This window comes from Hemicordylus capensis, chromosome 2 (genome assembly GCF_027244095.1).
Source record: "Hemicordylus capensis ecotype Gifberg chromosome 2, rHemCap1.1.pri, whole genome shotgun sequence".
NCBI lineage: Eukaryota > Metazoa > Chordata > Lepidosauria > Squamata > Cordylidae > Hemicordylus > Hemicordylus capensis.
In genome coordinates this window covers 420,899,971-420,910,115 of record NC_069658.1, presented here as the reverse complement: position 1 = coordinate 420,910,115, position 10,145 = coordinate 420,899,971, and the positions used below count along the sequence as shown (strand labels likewise).

The 10,145-nt window shown below is 43.2% G+C and overlaps 1 long non-coding RNA gene across 1 annotated transcript in view; it reads right to left on the bottom strand.

Moving 5' to 3' along the window:
- Positions 1–1,964: 1,964 nt before the first annotated feature.
- Positions 1,965–10,145, bottom strand: part of LOC128341533 (uncharacterized) — a 95,619-nt gene continuing 87,438 nt past the window's right edge. The window contains exon 3 of the long non-coding RNA XR_008314432.1: positions 1,965–3,921. This is a non-coding gene — a long non-coding RNA (uncharacterized LOC128341533). The remainder of the gene's footprint in view (positions 3,922–10,145) is intronic.

Genomic DNA, 10,145 nt, shown 5'->3' with positions numbered 1-10,145 from the left:
GAATGATATTTCTAGTGTATTATAATGGTTTTTCTTTTGAGCAAATGATTGTTTTCTTTTTTAAAAATGTGAATATTGTTTAATTTCCTGCATAAACTACATTGGGAACCAAATCTGAAAGGCAGCCCAGAAAAAGTTTCAAGCAAGCAAGCAAGCAAGCAAATAATACAAAGTCTTCATGGTTCTTCCCCCAACTCCACCCCCCCCCGCCTCTCTCAACATCTGCATCAACCCAGTGGTTTTTATTTTTGCATTCATCCTTTGCAAGGCTCCTTTCCTGGCCTGTCAGATAATTAAAGACTTTTATTTATTTGAAAGGGGGAAAGCAAGCAGAATTCCCCTGTAATATTTATCTTCACACAAGAAGGCTGGTCATGATTTGTGGTAAGTCCTTTCGTCTGGACAGATGATTAATACATTTGTTTTTCTTTCTGTGTGGAAAGGCCAGGGTGTCTCTAATACTTTAAAGTGAAACTAATTATTAGTAAACTGCATTTAATCTCTCTTATTTGACGGGGCCATGTCATTCACAAATTAAGGGTTTGCTAAATTGATTACCCATTTAGTCTTTGGGAGAGCTGATCTGATATCTTTTATTGCCTAAGACAATCCTTGAGACCTCTGTCTCAGAAGCAGGTTATGTAGCACTGGTATGCAAGAATATTGTTGCTGTCATTTATATAGTACTTAGATATGCCATTGATTTTTTAAAAAAGTTCTTAGTTCTTGATGTGCTCAGTGTTAATACATCCTCAGGCTTCATGTTGCTTAACTCCATGCTTGCTGCACCAAGACATTTAGCTCTCCCTGTTGTGTTGAGATAGTTCTGCAAAAACATTTTTTTTTAGGTGTCTTCTTATATCTTTGGATATATCATTTTCCTCCATAAGAAGAATGATTATCACATAGGAACATCCCTTGTAAATAAGCTTGAATCAGCCTGCATTCCTGACTGCCACTGGAAAATCTGGAAATATTCTAGAATATTATGTGAAGGAGGAAATGCCAACTATGTGCAGCTTGTCCCATTTTCAAACTTGTGATCCTGGCTGCCACTGCAGATCCCATTCCTCCAGTCTAAAACTGATTTAGTATTCCTGCATCCCCAAATTCTATCTCATTTGTGGGCCAGTTTGTATTACACTTTCTGATTGCCCCTGCTCCCCTGAGATTAAGTCATGAAGATGCCGTGGTGGTGGTGGATATCCCTTCATGCACCATTCCTTAATTGTGTGTATCTAGGGATGGTTTATCTGGGCTATCTTTCTACAAGCTTTTCAAACAGTCAGTAGTATTCCTACATCCTACCAGTAGCCCTGGTCCGGGCGGGGAGATCTTCTAGGAGCGGGGTAGGTAAGGGATGGAAGGGAAGCTGCACCACCTTACCTTCTGCCTCCAGCTGCCAGGGGAGTGAGCTGGAGATGCAGGGAGTGGAGGAGCGAATTGCAGAGCAAGGAGAGAAGGAAGAGATTATGCGGCTGCTAAAAACAGCTGCATGGAGGATTGCAGTTTTGTGTGTGCACAGGTGCACCTTAGAGATAACATAGCTGGCCATGTGAAGTGCTGTTTTTAAAGACTCTAATATAGCACCTGTGAAGGTGGAAGCAGCAGAGTGATAAGTGAGGCTCGGAGCTTGCTCTCTCCTGCACTGTGCATGTGCCTCATTGTCTCCTTTCTGGAAGAGGTCATGGAGGAGGGAGATGGCTCATGAGATTTGGGGCTCTGAGCAATTCATTGGGGGACCGTTCTCCATGGGCCACCCCCTAATGACACCCCTCGATGCATGTAGGATTGATTCACTTGTTATGCTAAATGTGTGGAGGCCAGAATGAGGTGCAGCATGCATGATCTTGCTCCCTCCTCCATGTGTTCAATGTAATGTTTGAAAAGTGCTTAGAAGACACAAAATGCTGAATTGCATTGAGCTTGCAGAGAGAGAGGCTGGGGTGGAGGGAGATGTTTTATTTTCTTGTTGATCTGCTACAGTTTATGCATCTGGAGAACACAATTGCTCTGAAATAGTCCATTTTCTTCAGCTCATCCTCATAATGCAAGCACTGAACAAGCCATTGAAATCGTGGTGGGTTTTTTAAAAAAAAGAAGTAGTGTTTAGCAACCAAATTGACAACAGGGGAAGAAGCCAAACGTGAACTATCTACGGTCGGGAATTCCTGCCAGCAAGAAAACACGAATTCTCTCTTGTAAACAGAGTTACCACTTAAATGGGCTACAGTAGTCATGCTGCTTGTCCATTAATTAGGAGCTCTGTATTGTGCTGATGCTTTTACTGGGCAATTGTTCCAAATCAGCAGGGGTGGAATTCACTAAGCTACTCATTAAAGGTTATTCCGCTGTGTTTGCAAGGGAAGAAGTTTCATGGGGATATTTGAGTTGCTTCATGCTTTATTTCCAATGAGAACAAATAGGAAGGGTGGAAACAGAGTGGCTAAAGAATTGTACTCACTAGACTGGCTGTTAAAATTCAAGCACAAAGGGATCCAGGTCAAATGTTGTGATTCTAGCTAGGGATGTGCGAACAGGTTTGACGTTCGATAAGTTCAATGTCAAACCTGTTCGGTTCGGTGGTCTGGGGTCAAACCAAACCATCCCGTTTAGTCTGACACCGGACCGAATACCCTCCGACTCTTTGAGGGGTTGTGAATGTTTTCGGTTAAAAAAAAAAAATTATTCCCTGATTTTCGCCTCCCCTCTGGGGTTTACTCGTGAGTAGCTGCAGTGTGGAGCCATCCTGCGGCTACTCACGATTGGGAAGCCCAAGTTTGCAGAGCGCTCACTCCGCAAACCCAGGCTTAGGGGATGGCTACAAAAATCGGGCTAGCCTCTTGTAAGCTCACGAGCTTAAGCCTGCGAGCCTGGTGGTTTACACGAGCAGCAAAAATCGGGCTAGTCTCTCCTAGTTCAATTTTTGCTGCTCGTGATAATAGCCCCTAAGAATTTTATTTGGATTTCTCACATTTGTAGGTCAAATGAAGAAGCAACATTGATCAGAATCTACTTTCAGGTTTAAAATGGCTTTCCTCTGCTTTCTATATAATGTAATCAATGTGCAGAAATGATGGGCTGGTTATTTTAAGGCATTCCATGCCCTTCAATCTATGAACATTGACAAGTTTTTTTAACCTGTAACCCCTTCGGGGGGCTTCCTAAAGGCCATGCGGGGGTCTGCAAAGGTCCCCCCCCTGCTGGCCTCTAGGGCCTCGTAGGGACCATTTTAGCATGTGCAGTGGCCATTTTTTAAAATAAATTTTGTTTTTAAAAAATGGTCACTGAAAACAAAATGGCCACTGCGCATGCTCAAATGGCCTCTGCGAGGCCTGGCATGGCCTAGGACCTCACAGAGGCCATTTGAGCATGCACGGTGGCCATTTTGTTTTCAGTGGCCATTTTAAAAAAATGATTTTAAAAAATGGCGCCCTCCCACTTCAAGTGGCGCCTGGGGCTTAGCCCACTCTCCCCGCAAAAGCGGCAAAAGTGGGTCTCACTGTTCATGAGACCTGCCTCATTAACTGCAAGTGATTAAAAGATAGGTACACCACAGGCACTTGGTGCCTTTTATCCCCTTGGAAAAAAGTCCCCTAGGGGCTAATAACAGTTTCTGGGAGAGTGATTTAAATTGAGGAAATGGCACTGGAGAAAGTGGTTGACATAGAGCCATTGTAAATGAGGTTTGGTTGAGGTAGGATCAATGGGTTTGCACACTTAATTTTATCCAAAGTGACTGCAGACTGTGTAAACACTCAAGTTTTTCCCAGCGGGAGTGCTTCCAAAGGCTTTTGAATTGTGAGCTGAAGAGCTTCAAAGTTCAACTGACATAATTGAGAAATGATTAGCTGGCTGCTGTGGTGGGAGACAGGACTGTGGTTGAATGCTGAGGTCCGGCAAGAGAAGCGGTGAAGCACTCTGCAAAGAAAAGAGGGGGAAAGACAAAAAAAGACAGATGGAGCACATTGCTGGTGACCAGAAAAGCTGGCAATCCAAGAGGAAGGAAAGATGCACACAAGAGTGAGAGGTGGAAATAGCTCCCCTATCCCTTCTCAGAAGGGGTATCATCCCACCTGTGCTCCCCACTGAAACCTGTCAAAACTGTATACACAGTACAATGTAATGCAAACAAAGCAGTCCTCACACATTCAACCCTGACAAAAAGTGGTGTTTCCCCCCTCCAGTTTTAACATGGGTTTGGGGGCCATTTGTGGCACAAAAATACAGACACATGCATTACTTATATGGGCAGCAACATCCTCTGTTGAAATCAGCAATGAAGCTGATTCAAATTGCCATTTAGAAAATCTTACACTGTACAACGTTGCATGTGCCCTGCAACATAATGTTCACACATTTGTGCAAGAGCACTGTTGCATGAAATGTAAGAATTGTGCAAACATGATTGCACAATTGGCAGCCATTTAAAATAATGGCTGTCAATTGTGCAACTGTGTTGGTGCAATTCTTGCATTTAATGCAACAGCACACTTGCACAACTGAGTGATTATTACATTGCCCGGCACACACAATATTGTGCAGTATATCAACCACTGTTAACCCTGATATCCTGAGCACTGTGGCCTCAATCCAAATCGGGGCTCGCTTACAGTTGTTTTTAACAACAAGGATTTCAAGAGAGCCAATAATGGGACTCCCATGTTATATCTGGTTTGGCCATCGGTCTGATTGAAATCTTGGGAAGGGGATTTCTTCATGACTATCTTAAGTCCCATCAATTTCACTAGAGTCTGTGACAGCTAACATTTGGTGGATTGTGCCCAGGGTTGTCAAAGGGAAGAGGCAACCATACCTAAGTAGGGCCCAAACTGGAAAGGATGTTAAATGAATAGTCATTGGGGGGAAAGGCTCTGTAACATTGTGCATTATATCAGCTAATGACCTTAGTCTGACCCTAATTGCGTGCAACTGATATAGAAGAAACAAGCCTTTTTCTCCATAAGCCTAGGTTTTTGGTTGGTATAAGTCTTGTTTAGGCTAAAAGGCAGAGTGTAGACCATTTCCTTTCTCTGCTCTTCCCTTCCTCCAAGATGTGATCTATGAAGCAGGCCAGGGGTGAAGATCCCACCCCCCACCAAGGATCTGAGGAGTTCCCCATTCATTATACTGAACTCCCCCCACCAAATCTAATAACTCTTATCTCTCCCCTCCATTTAAGTGAGGAGTCCTCAAACGTTCCCTCTGCATGCCTGAAGCTGACTGTATGTGTGCCTTTCCTCTTATATGATGTTGCGGATCGTATGGTGACTCCTATTTGAAGGATGGCAGTGCTTCACTTGCTTGGTTTATCATCCATTGGGTATCTTAAAACATGATATGGGCCCAAATGACCTCCTTCTACTACCCTTTTGCAGCCATTTGCCTCTCTCTTCTTAGAACAGAAATGAAATCAGATACGTAGCTTAGCTTGGCTTTTTGCTGATACCTGATGATTGTCCTTAGACAGCCCATAATCAAGATTTTTCAAAGCTGCAACTACTGAAATACCCTTTTGTTTGAAACTAATACAAGTGCAAGAGCTTTGACTTCTTTTGTGTCCAGTTATTTACATAATCAAGTGCAGTCACAGTTCCTCCATGCATGTGAACAACAGGGTTTGAAAGTGCATCATCAGATATATGTCTGAACTCTTTGGGAACCCTGTGCAAATGTGCATAAAGCCATATTTCAAGGGCTTTATGTTTCTTTATTTGCTCCTTGACTTGCAGTGAGAAGTACACAAGGGCAAAGCTTAAGAACCCTCTGCTTTACACAATGGAGCAACTACACAATGAAGCAAAATTGTAGGTGGTGGCAAAAAAATAATAATCAAGTGTACTTGTAGAACTCTTTTGCATTGCGGAATTTTCCTGCTGGCACATTTATAACCAAACCCTCTATGGTTCTCCTAAATAATTGAGTTAGAGGGATTGTTTTGAGTGTAAAAGGGTAATAGGATATCAGAGAGGTCAGCAGCAGATATAAACAAATCCTAGAGGCAGTGGCACCTTTATATTAGTGTTGACCAATATTGGTGGAAGAGAGATTTGTGGGGGTCAAGAACTCCATTATGAGGAGCATAAAATCCTCTTGCTCCCTAATGTTTGCCCTATGAAATATGGAAGGAAACATGAGTCATTGATTGATTGCTTAGGAAAATGGGAGGCACCTTGGTGTGCTTTCCAACAAAAGGAATAATTCATGATTATCTTGGCTGGAGACGGTGCAGGAACTAAAAATTTAGTAGGGGGGCTACTCAAGATGATCTGAAGAATGAAAGAAAATGAAGGCATGGTAGAACATGATGGTAATTGCTGTATCGGTCCTTTTCTCATTTCCCCTTGGCATTTCCCTTGGGATCTAAGATCTTCAGGAGAATAAAAGGTCATGTGCAAGGGAGTGGGTAATCTATCTATCTATCTATCTATCTATCTATCTATCTATCTATCTATCTATCTATCTATCTATCTAATTTGTAAACCTCCCCAAACTTCCATCTTTGGGCAGTCTTTGACTACAGAACATCAGAGCTGGATCTACACATGTATCAGGTAGGAATAAGATGGCAGAATGCTGCGATGGTAACATGGACTGCACCACTTTGGGCTACCGGTGGGGCAAGCCACTTCAGACCTCCGCCCATGTAAGAAAACCCTTATTAAAAAACCAACAGTGTGATTCCCTGTCTGCAGTCTGACATGAAATAGTCCATCTTCCTACCTCTGCATTTGATCCCCTCATTCTCTCTGCATGGGTATAAACCAAGCCTCAGTTTTACTTTGTCCTCTGGTGCTGTTCTCTGGATTCTTTAGTCAATGAACATCCAGACTAACTCTGCGCTGATGTGCCATGATTTTCCTTTGTGTGAGAGCGGCATGATTTTTGGTGATGCCCCTTCCCTCTGCAGCCCCCCGTGCCCCCCCCCAACTATGTCCCCGGGGGTTGGGGGATCCTTTGGAACATACACAGGCTGCAACTGAAAACTTTGGTGCATCAGTGCAGGGGTTGCTGTGACCATAGCATTTTAGGGTTACCAAGGTGCCCCTTAACTTGCCCACTTCACCATTTAACTCTTAACAACTGTGGGTGAAATATCAACCCCTGAAGCACATTACATTTAGTAGGGATGTGCAAACTGATTCAAGTACAAATCAATTTGTACCCAAATCTAGATGATTCAGGTGATTTGGAGACAAAACAAATCATCCCTGTGGTCCATTGGCTAGATTTGGGTACAAATTGAATCGTGCCTGATTCAATTTGAATCAATTCGAGATTCAGAACCCTCCTATTAATTCCCCCAGATTCCCAGCTTTCTTTAAAACCAAAAACCAAAACCTAAGCTCTAGCCCTTGTAGAAGTGGAGTTACAGAGCAAAATGCGTGGTCACTACTTTTCAAGTGTTTGGATTCTTTGTTGTATAATAACCTTTCCTCAATGAATCCCTATGAGGATTCATTACACACTCTAATTTCTTCTATTCATTTTGACTGTCTTTTTGACAGTGCCAAGTGTCAAATGCCATGTGCCAACTACACTCCACTTCCACCTGCAAAGCAGTGGGATACTACTCAGTTTATGTTCTAGGATTTTTTTTTCTCAAGTGTTTAGGCTCTTTGGTGTCTAATAACCTTTCCTCATAATGAATCCCTATGAGGATTCATTACACACCAAAGAGTCTACACACCTCAAAAATTCCTAAAATATAAACCTAGTACCCAGTGGTTGTGGGGTAGGGGGTGTCACTAATCCCCCACTATCATGGGATGGCACTAATTCCCCACCCCCACCTGCAAAGCAGTGGAGTCAAAATGAACAGAAGAAATGAAAGTGCGTAATGAAGACACCAAAGAATCTAAGCACTTCAAAAATACCTAGAAAAATAAACTGAGTACCCCAGTGTGTGTGTGTGTGTGTGTGTGTGTGTGTGTGTGTAGTTGACACATGGCAGTTGACAGTTGGTACTATCCAATGATAGTCAAAATGAAAAGAAAATAGGAACATAGGAAGCTGCCATATACTGAGTCAGACCATTGGTCCATCTAGCTCAGTATTGTCTTCACAGACTGGCAGCGGCTGCTCCAAGGTTGCAGGCAGGAATCTCTCTCAGCCCTATCTTGGAGAAGCCAGGGAGGGAACTTGAAACCTTTGAAATGAAGGCATATAATGAATCCTCATAGGGATTCATTATGAGGAAAAGTAAGTAGACACCAAAGAATTGAAACATTTCAATATTCCTAAAAATTAAAATGAGTACCCCACTGCCTTGCAGGTGTGTGTGGGGTTGGGTTGGGGTGGGGTGTAGTCGGCACATTGCAGCTGACAGTTGGCACAGCCCAGTGACAGTCAAAATGTACAGAAGAAATGAAGGTGTGCAATGAATCCTCATAGGGATTCATTATGAGGAAAGGTTATTATACACCAAAGAATTCAAACACTTGAAAAATAATGACTGCATATTTTACTCCATAATTCCACTTATACAAGGGCTAGAGCTTAGCTTTTTTTTTAAAAAATGAAAACCGCAGATCTGTTTTAGGGTTAGAATATGGCAACTTCGAATCCCCATTAATTCCTATGGCGGAAATGATCAAAATCAGAAAAAACTAAAAAAGTCATTAAATATAAACCAAGTGCTCCACTGCCTTGAAATCTGGGTGGTAGGTGGCATTCATGGGGACCTACCCACCACTAAATTTGGTGCCCCTAGGACCTTGTTAAGTGGCCCGAATCAGTCCAAATACAAATCAAATCAAAGCAAATACAAATCGAATCTGGGTGATTTGGAGGGGGTAGATTTGGATACAAAACAAATCAGGAGTGATTTGTTTCAGGCACAAATCGAATTTTAAAAATTGATTTGTGCACATCCCTAACATTTAGTATATTTTTACATAGCCTCTTAAATGTACATTGATGGTCCCTTTCCCTATAAGATTATAAGCTAGATTTCAACTGTGATTGGCACTCTCAACATATGGTGGAGTGTTTTGTGTTTTTGCTGTTCTGTGTTTTGCTTTTCCTCATAGAACATGTTTTTACTTGATTGTGGTGTTTGCTTGACTGATGCTGCCCCCTCCCCACCCTAGATCTGAGACCGTAAAAAGAAAGCAAAATCACCCAAATCTGAAGGAAAGGCAGGAATGTGCGCCAAAAATATAGTAATCTAACAGAGTAATGGAAGCCTCAACACATTTTGAACTATACTGTCCTTCCTCAGGAGAATATTTGTTGTTAAATGTTAGGGATGTGCAAAACATTTTTGAAGTTGAAACATTTTGACTCAGAACAGGCTGTTTCAAGTGTTTTGAGCTCAAAACAAAACACCCTTTAAATAAAGGGCCTGTTTCAAGCTTGGAACAAAATAACCCTGTTTTGATTCGAAGTGTTATGATGTTTCAAGCACCATTTTGGAGGCCTGTTCTTCCCTTGCAAACTGGTTTTCTGGCACTGACTTCTGATCCTATGGGGGTCTGTGGAAAAGGTTAAAAATTGTTTAAAATTGCCCTCTTCCCCATTTCTTTGGGTGGGTGGTAGGTAGCACCCATCATGCTCTACCACCCAAACAAATTTGGTGTCAATAGGACAACCGGGTCGATTGCTGTTTTGACAAAACGTTTCAGCTGTCTGCATCTTGTTTCAAGCTCCAAACAAAACACAAAATCCATTTTGTGCACATCCCTGGCTACATGAAAAAGGAGTTCAAATAGACGGGCTATTCTCACGTTTAACAAAAATTGGGCTAGGAGAGCCTAGCCCGATTTTTGTTAATCGTAAGAACCACCGGGCTCGCAAGCAAGCCCGGTGGTTCTCAAGTGGCTAACCCGCTCAAGTAGCCTGCCCCCTTAGCCCAGGTTTGTGGAGCGAGTGCTCCGCAAACCCAGGCTATCTGCTCATGAGTAGCTGTGGCGCAGCTCCGTGCCGTGGCTACTCACGAGTAGACCCCCAACCGGGAGGCAAAAAGGCGCCTCCTGGCTCTGGGGGTCTCCCCAGTATGCCCTGTGCGCTCGCGCAGGGCATACAGAGGCTTCCGGGGTGCGCACAGCCCCCGCTTCCCCCAGCCCCCGCCGGCTCCGTCTCAGAGCTGGCAACCGTGTGGGCAGCCAATCCGGCCGCCCAGGGCTCCCTGCTCGGTCGTCTGT